At 36.6% G+C, this 15268-nt stretch overlaps 1 protein-coding gene across 3 annotated transcripts in view; it reads left to right on the top strand.

Moving 5' to 3' along the window:
- LOC100221996 (TLE family member 1, transcriptional corepressor) overlaps positions 1 to 15268 on the top strand; it is a 164362-nt gene that overhangs the window by 114244 nt on the left and 34850 nt on the right. For all 3 annotated transcript variants that reach the window (XR_012053039.1, XR_012053040.1, XR_012053041.1), the window contains one exon: positions 1 to 15268. This exon is cut by the window's right edge and continues 34850 nt beyond it. The gene's annotated coding sequence lies outside the window, so the exon portion shown is untranslated.

The raw sequence follows: 15268 nt of genomic DNA on the forward strand, positions 1-15268 counted from the left end.
ACTGTACATCTGAGTTCAAGAAACACTTCTTCAGTCCTACTTCATGGCACGCCACATTACCTGGAGTACGAGAACACTTCTCCTGCAAGCGTGTGACTTCAGTAATATCCCTGTGTCTCATCCTATGTAGGTACTGACTATCCTAATTTTTGTGTATATGTACTATTGCAGTGCTTGATCTAGAGAGAAATGACAGATGCTTGACCTTAACAAAAGACAAGCCGTTTGGAAGCCATTAAAATTTGTTTATGAGAGTGATGCAGATGAATACACTCTTTCACACTAACTGATATGAAGGTAAACAGAAAACCTTTTCAGAAAGAAGAACTTATGCTGATGTGGTTAGAAACAAGATATTCACTGTATAAGGAAAATTTTGATCTTTAAAGAACCTCAGCAAGGTAAGCTGGCTTCTACCCATTTAAATCTGGGTCTGAGTATGTTCAGTTTTTTGGGGCACTATATTTTACTCTCTTTGTTGTCCTGCCTGAGACAAAGACATTATGTTATCTCATTTTGATTCTGTTAATCCATGACAGACAGATTTACTTTAACTGGTCCTTCTCCCAGCTGCAGTTTTCTAGACACTGCCAGCTGCAGTTCACCTGCCTGGGGAAATGTGACGTATCCCAGTAGAACAAATATTTATTACATTATGTAGCTCCAAAGAACCATAAAAAAAAAACCACCTCTTGTTAAAGCTTTAGTCTTCATGATATTTAAAAAAAAAATAAATTCTATTTATTTAAGGTTTGAGACTCTCTTACACTGCTCCTTTCTGCACTCCCCACCTTGCTTTCATACATTGAAACAACAATTTTTTACTCCTCTGTCTAAAATAATTGGTGAATGCCCTTCATTGTAACTTTAGGCCTGTTTATCTCTTTTTTGGTTGATTTATTACTGAAAAGTTCACCTGGAACTCCCAGGCAGTGACTGCTAACATTTGCCCATTGGTATTTTGGGTGAATAGAAGCTAATCCTGACTCAATCTTCTTTGTTAGTTCAGTTAAGTCTACAGGAATGAGGCACAAAGAGTTAGAAAGGAGTTTAAGCCCCACATGTGTACTTTAGGTCTCATAAAGTGTGCATGGACAGTTTCTCCAAATTTAAATGAAAGCTTGAAAAAGACATAGTTAATTTTGGAGAAAAGTGCCTTTGTGGTGTATGGAAAGGAGAACAGGAAAGGGAAAGAAAGAAAAAATTGAATTATTTTCTAAAGGTTAAACCAGGCATTTTGAATTAATGTTGAAGTCTCATTTCCCCCTCTCTGATGGTTTGCCTGTCACTGAAGAGGATTAAAGCTATATGGGATCTGAACTCATGTAAATGTTAATGTGTTGACCTTATCCTGCTTACTTCATTCTTCTGCTTCCCATGGTAGTAAGGCTAACACTCACAGAATAACTTTTTCGAAATGGACTCTTCTTCCATGTTATCCAGGTTCTCCAAAGAAAAAATCAGCATGAATCGTGGCAAGGTGTAGAGATGTTTGATGAGATGTGCTCAATTTATTTCCAATCTTTGAAAATGCTGTTTATTTGTCATCATTCCTTTTTCTTGCTTTTAACTAGTCTATAATATTTTCATTGTTAAATTAGTGAAATTTCTTATACAAAGTTAGTTAGGAACTTGGTAGAGAATTATGTCGAGAACCTCATACTCAAGTCATGCTAGTCTAGAACAAAGTGCTGCTTTGACATTTCTGTGTCAAAGGAATGCAGTTTTCTGACAATACTGGTATTATGAACCTGTAATTTGCACTCTGAGTAATGATTTGTGACTACTTTAACGGTAGAGGCATAGAAATGTTGGACTTCACTTTTTATATGAAAAATTATAGTTTTAATCTGGAGGCAATTTGAAAGCTGACTGTCATAGGCTGCAAAATGTTTCACAAACAGTAGATTTGTAATTTAAACATTCATATCTACAAAAATTATGCTAGGATTAACTAAAATAAGGAACCATAATTCCTTTAGTTTCAATCATCAGAAATTATTTTGAGGATATCTACTTAGAAGACTAGAAAAATTATGAGCTATGATACACGGTGGTTGTTTATAAATTAAAGTTGTTTTTTCTATTATGAAAATGCATTATACTACTGGAATAGCTGATTCAATATGCTTCTACACTATAATTTTAGTAATGGCAAACAAGATATATTAGCATGTTGCCTGGACAATAAATGTCTAATTAAAATGTAAGTGACATATAAGAAACTCAGGATTTTTTGGAGGAAATGTAGGGAAAGGGAGTTACAATCAGTGCGACAACTCACAGAAGACAAATATTGACAAAATTATCAAAATTTAATAAGTTTGTAAAATAATCACAGATTGGGGTTGTTTACTTTGGAGAAGAAAACAGTATTTAATAGTCCATTCAAAAGAGATACATATGGTAAACGTGAGAACAGTAGAGCTGTAGTAGTTAATGTAGTAGGCAGAAAAAATGTGTTTGTTATATTGCAAGCAAATTATCAGTAAATTGCAAGGAAATTATGATAGTTCTGGTCTCAAATGGGTTTTCAGTAGGTTTGCGGTGTATTGTGAATTGGTCAAAACTATTTGTTCTTAGCCCAGATATAATTAAAGGTGTGTCTTATATCCTTTGAATCTTGATACTTAGCATTATTTGTCCTTTTTCCACTTCATAAGCTGCTGGTTGTCCTTGCAGAAATCATACATTGGTTGACTATCTCCAGCCAAGCTGATATATTGTTTGCTGCTCAACCAAGCTAGACACCTCCTCAGGTTGTACCACAGCTGTTTCTCAGTCTGTTCTCCTGGTTTTTTGTTTGTATTTTTTTGTTCTACAGGGGGTTTGGTAATGCTTGTGCTATGTGCTTGTACCGTGTTTTAGCACTCTTAAGTACTAGAACGTGCCCACAAGTGCTGCATGCAGTCTGAATGCAATTTAGATTTTGGCAACAGTTTCTGCTACTTTGTTTTAGGCTGTTTACGTAACAGTGCTCTGCATGCAGGATTTTATTAGGTAACAGCAAATGGGTCTGTGTACTGTGTGGCACATCAGAGGTCTTACTTTTTAAGTAGCCAAGTCTTTAGACTGTTCATGTTAAGTAGTCAGCTGCTTGTGCCTTTTCATCACACGTTTTAACTCCAAAAACTGTATTTGGCTATACCTTTAGAGTAGCTGTGTTTGCCCATATTAGAAGCACACATAATAGAGCACACATATTGCTATACTGCTGTGGGTTTTGTTTTCCTCAAAGACCTGCTAAACTGTCCCATACCTACATGTTCACAACATGCTGTAAGACATGGTGCATGTTCCTAGATAACCTTCTGGATTGTCTCTTGGCTGGAATTGAAACTTCAGCAGGGAATCTGTTCCTCCAGGAGCACTGATGTCTGATGCAACTTTTAACACAGAATGTCTCATTTTTCCCCAAGAAAAAAACACATATGTGTAATGTGTGCTGGGCCTCCATAGCTTTAGTCACAGAGAACCTCCAGACACAGTCTTGTGACATCTATTGCAGTTTTCTAAGGGGGGAAATTGTTTAATGATTTTAACTGTTTCAGTAGTGGCTGCAGCCTCTGAAGTGAGCTTGCTTTCTTTCTCTTGCTTCCTTTCTCATAATAGCCGTGTCCTGGCTCTTCCTTCCCACTTCTAGCTGTTCCTGCAGCCATCCAAACTTATCTCTGCAATAAAGCCTGGACATCTGTGGCAGCAGTTGGGAGCTGGGAATGAAAGCCAGGTCTTTGAGGCCTGCCAGATCTTTATAAAGTGGTCTGAAGCCCTGCTGTGCAGTACACTCCCAGGCTCGGAGGATGCCTGCCTCTGGCTTCACAGTCCTCCTTGGGCCACCACTGGTCCTGGTGTGGTGGGAAGCACAGCCTGCTCACACACTCACGGTGGGTTCACCAGTCTTGGAATGAAGAGGCAATGGTTTCATGAGTGCATAATTCTGTTGGGCCTTAGGGAAAGGTATTTTCACTGCTGGATGCAAAAGTACAAATGGCAGGGTAAATAAGACGCGTGGCTTGCTAGATGTGCCGGCAGTTTCATAAGGCTGGGTGTAGACAGAGCCTGCAGACCAGAAGCCCACCATTCGTCTTCTAAGCTCACAGGGGACATAGGGTCAACATAAGCACTGCTTCCTTTTTATGAAGGTGCAGGCTGGTTATGGTATGTGAAATTTGCGCGTGCTGAATTTGCTTTATGGGCAGAGATTCAAGCACTACTGCTTTTTCCCAGAGTCTAGCTGCTGAATGAACTGTCAAACCCTTGGCTTCAAATCCTTCCTAAGCATACCTACATGTACATCTTTCAACAAATACAAATCAGCCAATTAAAAAAACCAAATATGTGGAGTATTTTTTTTCTTTTTTCTAGACATCAGTTAGTTTTTTGCATGTGTGTGTACACATACATGCAAACAACTAATCATTCTGGTGGCTATCATTGGGAAACATCTCTTCCTGGAAAAGGTCTGGTTGGCCCAAGTGAAACTAAAAGAGTTTCAGAAATTGCTGGCCCTGTAAATCCATATGCTTGATTTTCTCTGCCTTTTTCAGCAGAGAAGACTGTGAAATATTTTTTAGGCTTCTACAGGTCTTGTACATTTCAAGGCAGTTGGATAGAAGTCCTTGCTATTGATATCCCATACACATCACCTGTACTAAGTGGGTTAGGAGAATACATTTTTTGATAAAAGGACTTTTAAATATTTACCATTTTAGTAGGTAATATAGCCTAGGTTTTTCAGTATAGAGGAGATCAATAAAGTAAAACCTTGAGACAGGTGAGTTTCTGAGGTATAAAAGATGGGTGCTCTGTCTCTGTAACTTTAGATGCGGTTCTCTGGCTGTAAAAGGGTGCCAGACTTGCATAAGTGCATATTACTGAGTTGCTAATCAGACCTGAATTATGAAAATGTCACTGAACTCATATAATCAGTGCTAGTGCTGAAGCCCTGGATTATTATGGTCTTTTCTCCCAGTGGCTTCTATTTGCTGAACTGTGACTTACATTACTTTTTCTGCTTCCTTGCCAGTGAAACTTCTAAATGGAAGAATAGTGAAAAGCTTTGTAGAAGAGAGTGCTTTCTTAGTGCACAAGTGTCATTGCTCATATTGAGAAAATGGATACTCTGACTGCAGGTGTTTGTGGAAATGAAAGAGTGGTAAAGACATCTGACTAAAAAATAATGTGCCTAAATTGACTGGTTCTTCATTCCAAAGTAGATAGTTGCAAAAACTACTGAATTATATTTGGCTGAAGTTACTGTAAAGACTACAGCACAAGATGCTGGTGTGAATTGTTTCCTTTTTCTATTAAAAAAGAACAACCAAAAAAACTCCTTTGTTTTAAAAGCACTTATATTAGGTTTATATTTCACAGCATGGAATTACATTAAACAGTTTTTTATCTGAGGGGGCAAAGTTCAAAGTTTTCAGTGGTATTTTTAATGACTTTTAGTTAGTGATTAAAAAATTTTGCTTGGGAATCCATTAAGAATCTTAGAGCAGCTGCTAAAGATATTGTGTCCCCTCACATCCTAAAATAGTCTTTAAGTGAAATGTGTGATTAAATTTATATGCCCTCTCATGCCCTTTACAGGGAAAAATACCCTTAGTCTTCACGCATGTTCTTCTGGAAACCTTTTGCAAATGTTAATTTGGCTCTATACTCTAATGAAATAAAGCTATTGTATACCTTACTTGTTGCTGCTGTTGTTGAAAGAAACATTTGGTTAAATTGCCAGGACTTGAGGGGGAAAAACAGCTGCTTTTCTGTGCACTGTGAAATTTGTCTCTTAACTTCCTGATATATTTGGCAAGGCTTTTAAATCAATGTTAAATAGGAAAACATCCTGATCAGCTGAAAAGCCTTGTGTTTCTGAAAGACATTTATAAAATAACTCCTGACTATTTCACAAATAACTACATACAGCACTTACTGGAAATGTGTACCATGTGTTTCCTTGGGGATTAAGCTTTTACCTCTCAATACTGGAAAGCAAATAGAATTGCTTTGAATAAAAGAAAAGGCAAGGAGAAACAGAGAACCTGGATACCACAACAGCTTTCACAAATATATATGGAAATACAGGATTTTTTACATAGTGAGCATGGGACAAGGGGTAGGAATCACTGCAGGATGACAGTAGTGGACTGGGATTCAGACTGCAACAAACTCTGGGGATCTAAATTGCCCCACTCTGAAAATGCTTTCCAACAACACACCTGCCAAGAGCATTTTCATTCTACAGACAAATCAATTGGCAAGAATAGGTTAATTTTCTTCTCATGTTAGACGCCAGGCAAACTTTCTGACTTGTGAAGCACCACACCATAGCTACAGACCCAAGCTTCAGGCCCCTTTGTTCCAAGTCTGTTGCCATCACCCACTGGTGCATCAGAGTTGGGTCTTTCTTGCCCATCCCTCCCACTCATAAACCTCGTATATTTCTCCTCTCAGCTTTTGCTCTGTCCTTAATAACTTGTAAGAATAACAGAAAAAGTGGAAGTGATGATTTCAGACTTGGCTGTTATGCTGTGGCAAAGTTGTCAAGCTGAGGCTCTAAACCTTAAAATTTCTCCTATGCTGTTGCACACTTGATATGCACTTGCAAAAGAGATGAAGAAAGACCGTGAACAATCCTGGGATAATATTCTGGCCTTCACTATTTCACGTTTTCATTAAACTGATCTTCCAGGCTTTCTGCCAATTGTTAATTTGAAATAAAAATCTAAATTTCCTGACTCAGAATGAGACAAGCAGTCAAGTGGTTCTTCATCAGTTTCTCTTCGCTGTAAATGCTGACGTGGCGGGACATGTGATATACAAACTTGAATGATTGGGCCACTGAAGGATGTAGTTTTAAATAATAAAAGCAAGGATTTATTTTCTCTCTTTTTTGATGCAATGTAATTATTATGCAAAATATAGTTATTTCATCAATGTATTCTACAATTGAGTTGTTTTTACAATTATATTAACTGTGCCACCAATTAACAAATTGTCACAAAATTAGGACATTTTGTCATCCATCTCTTGGGCACTGGCACTATATTAGAGTTGTAGAGTTAGGGCACAAACTGTGACTGGATGTCAAAGTAAATTTAGGTATCCTGCATCTCTCTATATTGATTTTATTTAATTTAGTGATATTCATGTTAGTAAAGAGAGAAGAAGGAAGAAGCGATCTCTCCTGAGGAGATATTCTTCTGCCATTGGTTTTGATGTAGTCTTAGCAAAGAAACAAACCCTTTAGGTAAGTGAGAGCACTGACTGTATTACTCATCCATACATTCTAGAAAATGTAATGTCTGGTGACATTATTGTGGATACTACATTTTTAATAGAGAAGAGTATGAATTCTGCATATAGTTATCATGATAAAAGGCTTCGGATAGACAAAATCTGTTGATGAGTAGGAGGAATTTTTTAAAAGTACATAGGCATCTGTTTATGTGGACATTTTCTGTAAGACCTTAGAATAACTGAAATCTTGATATCTCTTATCCTTTACATCCTTTACCAAACCTAAAGTTTGGTTTGAAAATTAATAATTTATCTGCCAATAAAATCTTTATAGGGTTTAAAAGAATAAAAAGACATTGCTTCTTTCTTTGATGGACTAAAGTTTTCTCAAGTATTGAGTGTTTCATTACCTCAACCAGACATTTGAGCACTTCAAGAAGCAAAATATTCTGGCAGAGTCACAAGTACAGTCGGTTCTCAGTAACATGTTGTATTTGTGATAAGTGATTCTCAAGTATGCCAGTGTACAATCTTGATCACTCTATAAGTGAGTAAAGAAGATGAAGGGAGGTTCGTAACACTTGACAGCACAATTTTTGTGTAGTTAAAAGATTCTCCAATCACCAGCAAAAAATCTATCTAATTTATTCTTTGTTTTATTGACAGTACAGGTCTTCCAGAGGGTAACAGAAGAGGATGTGATACTTGTGCTTCTTTTTACTCAGTTAGAGCCATCTATTTATTTGAAAGCCATTTTGGGAAAAATAACTTGTCGCATGTGCTACACTGATCCTTGACTGCTCAAGGGCTAAATAATATTATTTTAGAGATAATTTTAGATGGGGTATTTTTCAGCATATCTCTGTGGAAATTATTGAATAGCTGGAGAAGCAATAAACATATAATCTTACTATTCAAAAAGTAAATTATATATTCATAAGGAGCTTATACCTCTTATGTGGAAATTTACTACAAAACTTCATACAGCCATTTCCATTTTCCAAAAATACTTTAAAAAAGCCCTAAAACATCTTTAATGATACCTTTGACCTTCAACTGGTTTATAAATAATGGTAATTCTTCAGATTTGTAAAGAGACTTCTAACTTTCTTCTGAAAATGGGGAAACTAAGTTTGAAGCATTTTATGTTCTTTCAAAAAGAAATTACTGAAAAGAAATGGGATTTGAATCTGAGCTTTTCACATCACCTTGAATAAGTTCCTTCCTTAAATGTGTGCATAAATCTCAGCATTCCAGAAGGTATCCCCATTTCTGTGCTACTACTTAATTTAGGACTAAAATAGGGTTATGGCTAAAATAGGATCTTTGGCCCTCCTAAAATCAGGAAAGTTGAGCCAGTGGCTGACAATTGTTTAGCACACCTGGGTTCAAGCCCTCTCAGAAAGATCTTCAGTACCTGTGAAGGGATGTAAGTAGAACTAGGCATGAAAACCAAAAGTGTGATTCACAATTCCATGCATACCTGTTTAGTTACCTTTCATTTTTTGGCAGTGAAGTTTTCAGTCCCTAGAGATGTGCCAAAAAAGGTTTTCTCTTGTTAGTACAGGTGGGTGATTGGTGCCTGAGTCTTATCCAGTATTCAAAGTAAAACTCCTCCAGTATCCACCACCTTTTTCCCTAGGCACCATCTCCTGTAGAACCTGGTGAAGTATGCATGTTTTCACCTACCTGAAGGAAACCTATGCAACTGAGCTTCATACACAGTACATTAATGACCATCTCTCCCTCTCCCTCTTTCCCTGCTCTTCACCTTTCTGCATTGGACCAGTTATAGTGTATAGTATATGGAGTGAAAGACTTGAGTTTTACTTTCTGCTCTCATAGACAGAGTTATTTGTATATTTTGAATTAGAATTATTGCAGAAATATTAATATTTATAGCTCAACTCTGACATATAGAACTCCTGTTTCATGAATATGGTCTTGCTGTTTTGGAAAACTTAATTGCATGAGACTGTTCATAAATTTGCGACATTTACTGTTACAATCAGAATAACGGTGAATGCCTCAGTGCTTTTTAGTCATTCACATTTCTCTATAATAATTCTTCTTGGAGGGGGTTTATTCATTAAGCTGGACAGCTTACTGAATTTAAACCGGTTTTTGTTTTGTGTTCTGGACATTAATTGCTGGTGGCTTCACTTCAGTGAACTCTCATCTATATTTTAGTTTTGGTGCCTGCTTTGTATGGGATTGCTCTTATTGTGAGCAATCTCAAATTGCTCACAAATTTTCTTTCAAACAATTATTTTTGTTGGCAGTTATCTACAAATAGCACAGAAACCATGTCAAACTCATTTCACTGAATGAAGAAAAATTGTTGTAGTTCATCCTTTCTTGTTTGTTAGCTAGTTAACAGAATGTATTAAGAGAAATTTACTTTTGGCTTGGTTTGGGATATTTTTTTTGAATCAAAAATAAATAATAACAAACACCTATTAAATTGAATATTTCATTATAAACCTTTTTATATATTTCTGTTTCACTAGATCACACAAAGGCTGCTATAACGATTTTCAATTATTGATGATTGAAAAACAATAACTGTGAGAATGGTAGCCAATCAAGGTACTTCATATGCAATGTTCATGCAACTCAGAGTGGAATTTCAACAGAGCTCAAAGGTTGCTTGTCTCTATTCTTCTATTCTTCTTGAAGTCCCATTCAACTCCTTTTCTCATCAGAAGAAACTGGCCCAATTTTTAGTATCTGAAATAAAATAGAAGAGATCCTATTAATTCAGGAATCATAAACTATCTTCTTGAGAGTAAAGTGAGAAAAACAGTGGGCAAGAAATTGCAAGACGTTTTTGAACACCTTCAGCTCATTTCACTGCTTATGAAACCGAATTCTTCCCAGAGATGTAATGGTGGTTCAAAAGGTTAGGAAGCTGAGATTATAGAGTCCCTAAGGAGGATAAGGAGAGAGTCACTCAAGAAACCAGAGGTTACTGAAGAAATAATACTGGATGAACAAACATTGATCTGTGAGGTTTGCTAAGATCATGAGGCAGCTTGAGGCACTGTGTTAGCACAGGTCAATGTGCTCTGAGTGTACTGGGTGACATAATGGGGGACTCACTCTTGCACAGGGTCAATAGTTTTCCTCTATTCTCCCTATACTGATGTGCATACATTTGTCAATCTGAATTGTGCAGTTTTCAGATTTTGCTTTATGAATTTTGTCAGTCTCATACTAGATTTGTACAGTTTCTCTGCTAATAGATGTCAACACAGAAGAAATATTTCCCTTTTTTGTACTTTGCAGAGATTCTTGGATATAGTCCCTAATAGAAATAACTCATAAGTATGATTAAATTTGAATCATAATCTGTGTTTCAGAGGTGCTAAACCTTTGTGCAGTTGGGGTCAAATGCTAAAAGCTAGAAATTCTTCTTTTTGTAATTGTGAATTATCCAGAAAATCGATTCTTCCACTCCTGGCAAGGAAGTTTAATATTTTAATACTTAATATTTAGTTTAAAATTCAGACATGGATGATCCTTAGAATCAATCATGTTCACAGCCTATCATCATCTTTCTGATCATTGCAGCTCAAAAGTGCTCTGCTTATCTTATTCAAATAAGAGTCCACACACTTTTACAGAGTTCAGGAAGATGATAAATTTCTTTCTTTTTCCAGAATAAATCTGTGTCCACAGTAATATATTACTACAGATGGCAGTCCTGATTCTGAAGGACAAAGCACTGTATCTTAAGGGAAGAAAAAAAATCAATCCTATATGAAAGCTTCAAATGTGATATTTGTAAAATTTCTGTTCCAACTATGGCTGTGTGTCATTGCTTGTGGAAAAATTAAATTTAGGTACATTTTCCTGAAAATAATGGCGCTGTGAATGTTACCTATCATGCAAAGAACTGTAAATGCAGAAAAATTAAACCAAGTAATGTAAAATCCAAATATCATTTATGGGGTAACTCTTATGCAGTTAGTGACTAATTTCAGATCGGAATGTTTTAGGGAGGAACCTCAGGGAAAATTTTTCACTTTGCTCATGGGGTGAGCCTGCAGAATGTGAACATTAGTGCTTTCCAGATAACCCTCACACTCTTCTCCACATACCAAGATAAAAGTTCTCCATGATATTTCCACTTTTTATCAAGAATTGAAGAAATATTTTTGTCACTGTCTGAAAAGGCTGTAAATAATTGGTTCTACTTTTAACATATATCTCTGAGTCTGTATCAAAATATAATTTTATATAGTAAGGAAATGAAGTAAAGAAACCAAGTGACATAGTCCTTGAGCACCTTCTTAGCATTATTTTACCATGCCATTTTCCTGCAAAATTTAATTTTAATTTTCTTTTATCTACAGTTTTAGAGATTGAAAAATGTCAGCCGCAGGCATCCTGATTTCCTGCCCTTTGCAAACATTGTATTTAGCTCTTGCAATATAATAGGCTTATAAGCAATGTCAAGATGTCATAACCCTGTAAATAAATCGCAGAATGACAATCTGGGGCCTCTCTTTAAATTAGACAAAACAAGATTTTGGGTTAAAAATCTATTAATGAGATTGTATGCTTCTCCTCTTCCTCAATTCCCCCTGAGAAAATTTTTTTTATAATTAAAAGTGTTTATGCAATGGCAAACTGTACTTGTACTTGTTTCAGTGAAGGAATTTTCAAAACCATAGAGGGTCTTACCCTTTTGAAAGAAAAGCTATTGAGAATTATTGGATTTTCAAACCATATTGTCATGTAGGATAAAAATGATACAATTATAATTTTTTCCCCATCTTTAATGTTGAAACGCAAGTAACCGGGGATTTGTGGGTCCAGTGTTCAAAGGTATATTTAACATTTATGTGCAAAAAATATTTGTTTTTTAATCTCACAGGGTACAGGATTCACTGTCTGAGTAAACATATCTCTGTATGCCAACTGCAAGCACATTCTTGCTGGCCTATACATGTCTCCTTTTGTAGCCTCCTGCCTGTATCCATTTCAGCAGTTTTCAGTGAATAAAGATACAATCTATTTCTGCATGTCAAATAATCCTTAGCAGTCAGAAAATTCTAAGGGAACAGTACACTGCTTATTTGGCTGATTGCATCCAGATAGAAATCAAAACTGTAAGCTACATTCTAAAATCAAGGGCACAGAGGCTAGATTTTGTAAGCAGCGTGATTGGTTATTTGCATGTTTCCTTCCTTTTGCCCTGTAGGAAGGTGTTTTGTCTTGGAGATGAAATAAGTAAGGGCTAAACTAATTAACTAACCAGCAGTGATCTACAGTCTCAGCACCTCACATTCCTGAAGATTTAGCCCATTTTGAATACACTGCCATTTCCCCCCAGGGAAATAAAGATTGCTGCCTATTAAAGATGGGGACAGAAAAAGGCACCTTCACTGGAGACAGCCTGTACAAGAAAATAATACTGTAATCATTCCCTCCAATCAGCTGAAAAGGATTAAATCTTCTGCTTCTAAAGTAATGTTCCAATTGAGCCTTGGGGAAGAATAATTCATGATTAGGGAGAAGGCTGGTCTAGCAAATGTGAACATTATGTCCGTTACTTAAACACACTTCCTGGGCTGACTGCTAATGTACCCAGGGGACCTTGCAGCAGCAGCAACTGATAGGAGCTATGAAATAGGCCGACAAGGACAAGAAGTATTATCATCTGCATTCAACAGCACTACATAGACTTTACCACTGTTAAATCACTGCCTTTGGTAAATAGCCCAGATAACTCATTTTAATAGAAGAATTCTTCTCTTCTTTATGTGTATTAAACAACAGACTCTTATGAGCTGTGGCAGTGTATTGATTCCTGGGAAAGGCAGCGTGAATACCAATTCTGTAATTTATGCTGTTTTGTGGCTCTGGCTGTATTTGTTATGCATAGTGTATTAAACATTCAATAGCTCAATTTAATCTTTGCAGCCAAATTGCGCAGCATATCATGCCAGATAGTGGTTGTTTCATATACACAGCCCATCTGCTTCCTGTTCTATAATTCATTCAGCAGGCAAAGTTTCTGGCAGCCTGAGGCTACCATACATATATATGTGTGTATATATATGCATATGTGTATCTGCACACACATACAGACAGAGACATACATGCAGTACCTAATGGTATCAGAAGTGTTTGATGCTCCTTCATTTTTTGGTGTTACTTTATGACTGAAAAAACCCACTAAAATCGTCAAAAAAACGTTGTGTCTTAGAAAGGTGTAGTCTTAATTTTAAAGGAGTTGTGGAGGTAGTATTCCGAACTTCAGCTCTGTGGGTGCTTTTAAGGGCTAGTGGTAATTCAAAGTTAAGCTAAAACAAAACAAAGCACTCTTTTTGTTCAGGAAAAAGAGCTCTTTCCAAATAGCTCTGAGGGCACACTAGTCCTAAGGATAGAGCCGTACTGAAGCCCTAACCTATACACTGGCTGTTATGTTTCAGTTGTCCTATTAGCTTTATGTGTGTCCATTGTGTACATGTATGCAATGTATACTTCTTAAAAACTTGCTTTGAAGTAATCCTAACCATTGCAGCTGGGGCATTAGATTCCAGCCTGAGCTGGGAGCTACAGCTGGTAGCTGTGGAGGACACATCTCTTGACAATTCTGCAGGGGAATTGGTGCCAGAGGTTTCTCACTCAGCTTTCAGATGCAGTGTGTTAGAAGCCTTGGTGAGCTGCAGGCTGGTAATATCTGCTGGTATTGGCAGGTAGGAAGTATTCTGAAGTGGTGTCACTTAGCTAAAGGTCTTGTCTTCCTTATACATGAGGAATTCTGATAAAAGATACCTTCCAAATCTACTTTACATTTCTTTCCTTCCTCCAGTTATATCTTCAAATTATCTCCCTCTAGTAGTCTATTTGCGATTTTTGCATCTATTTGGAACTAAGCATGGTATCTTGCTATGGAGAAACAACATGTTCTCCACTTTAGGTGTACCCGTTATTTGAAACTACTGTTAGTTGCACCCCCATTAATTACCTTGGAGTTTGGGCCTGCAGTGTTAGGGGATGAACACATCTTTAATAACATAATCCTTTCTGAATGGAGCTGGAAGTGAAGGTAGATACTGTAGCAGAATTGGGAATTATAATGGTGTCTCCTGAGTCCTACTGGGGGAAGTTTGAATTGATTTTTGTCTCCCTGCCCTCCTTCCACACAGAGTGGGTATAAGTTGTAACAAAAGTCACAGCTTCAATTTGACATTTCTAAGTAAGAACTACTTGTGGGGTTATGGTTCAGAACTGGATACTACATCTATGTTACAGGCTTAAATCATTAGGTGTATACTTAAATTTGTGATCAGCGACAAGAAGAGTAAGGCATATTTTATAAATGATTTTGTGCTTGTGCCACTTGGAGCACAAGTCATGTGTGTTTCACTTTCTTACTTTTCATCAGCCTAAGAATGTACTTTACAGTAATAAATACTAAAATAATTTTCTTTTTTTGAGCCTGAATTAAACTCAAGCAGAAGGATGTAAGCAAGTATAAGATATCCATGACATTAAAATAAATAAAACCTGGGGTGGGGGACAGCATTTTCCCAGTCACTAAAGTTTAGAACTTCAGAAATTACAAACTTGGATAAAAACAATGTGATGTAAAAATGATGTAAAAAGGTCTGGTTTGCTGAAAAATTTTCTTAAAGTAAAAGCAAACACGTTAAAGGTGTCCTCCACATGGTATGGAAAATTTTACCATATGTGTATGAAATAGTAAATAGCAGTTGAAAATTACCCTAGTAAAATTAGACAGTGAGAAAGACAGGTAAAATAGTTGAGGTAAGAATACAAACCAAGTCCTTTGCCCCCTGCACTTACTGTTGCTATTTCCTTCTTGCATTGCATTTCCATACTGACATGCCAAATGCTCAATTGCTCATGTCAAAAGGAAAAATGCTAATGTTTATTTTTTCTTTGCTATCAATGAAGTGTAGTGTTAATAACAAATTTCTGTCTTCTTTTCAATACCTCTTCTATACAATATGCATCTGTACAATATAGCTGCATGAATGTACATAGTGCT

Source organism: Taeniopygia guttata, chromosome Z, assembly GCF_048771995.1.
Source record: "Taeniopygia guttata chromosome Z, bTaeGut7.mat, whole genome shotgun sequence".
Taxonomy (NCBI): Eukaryota; Metazoa; Chordata; class Aves; order Passeriformes; family Estrildidae; genus Taeniopygia; species Taeniopygia guttata.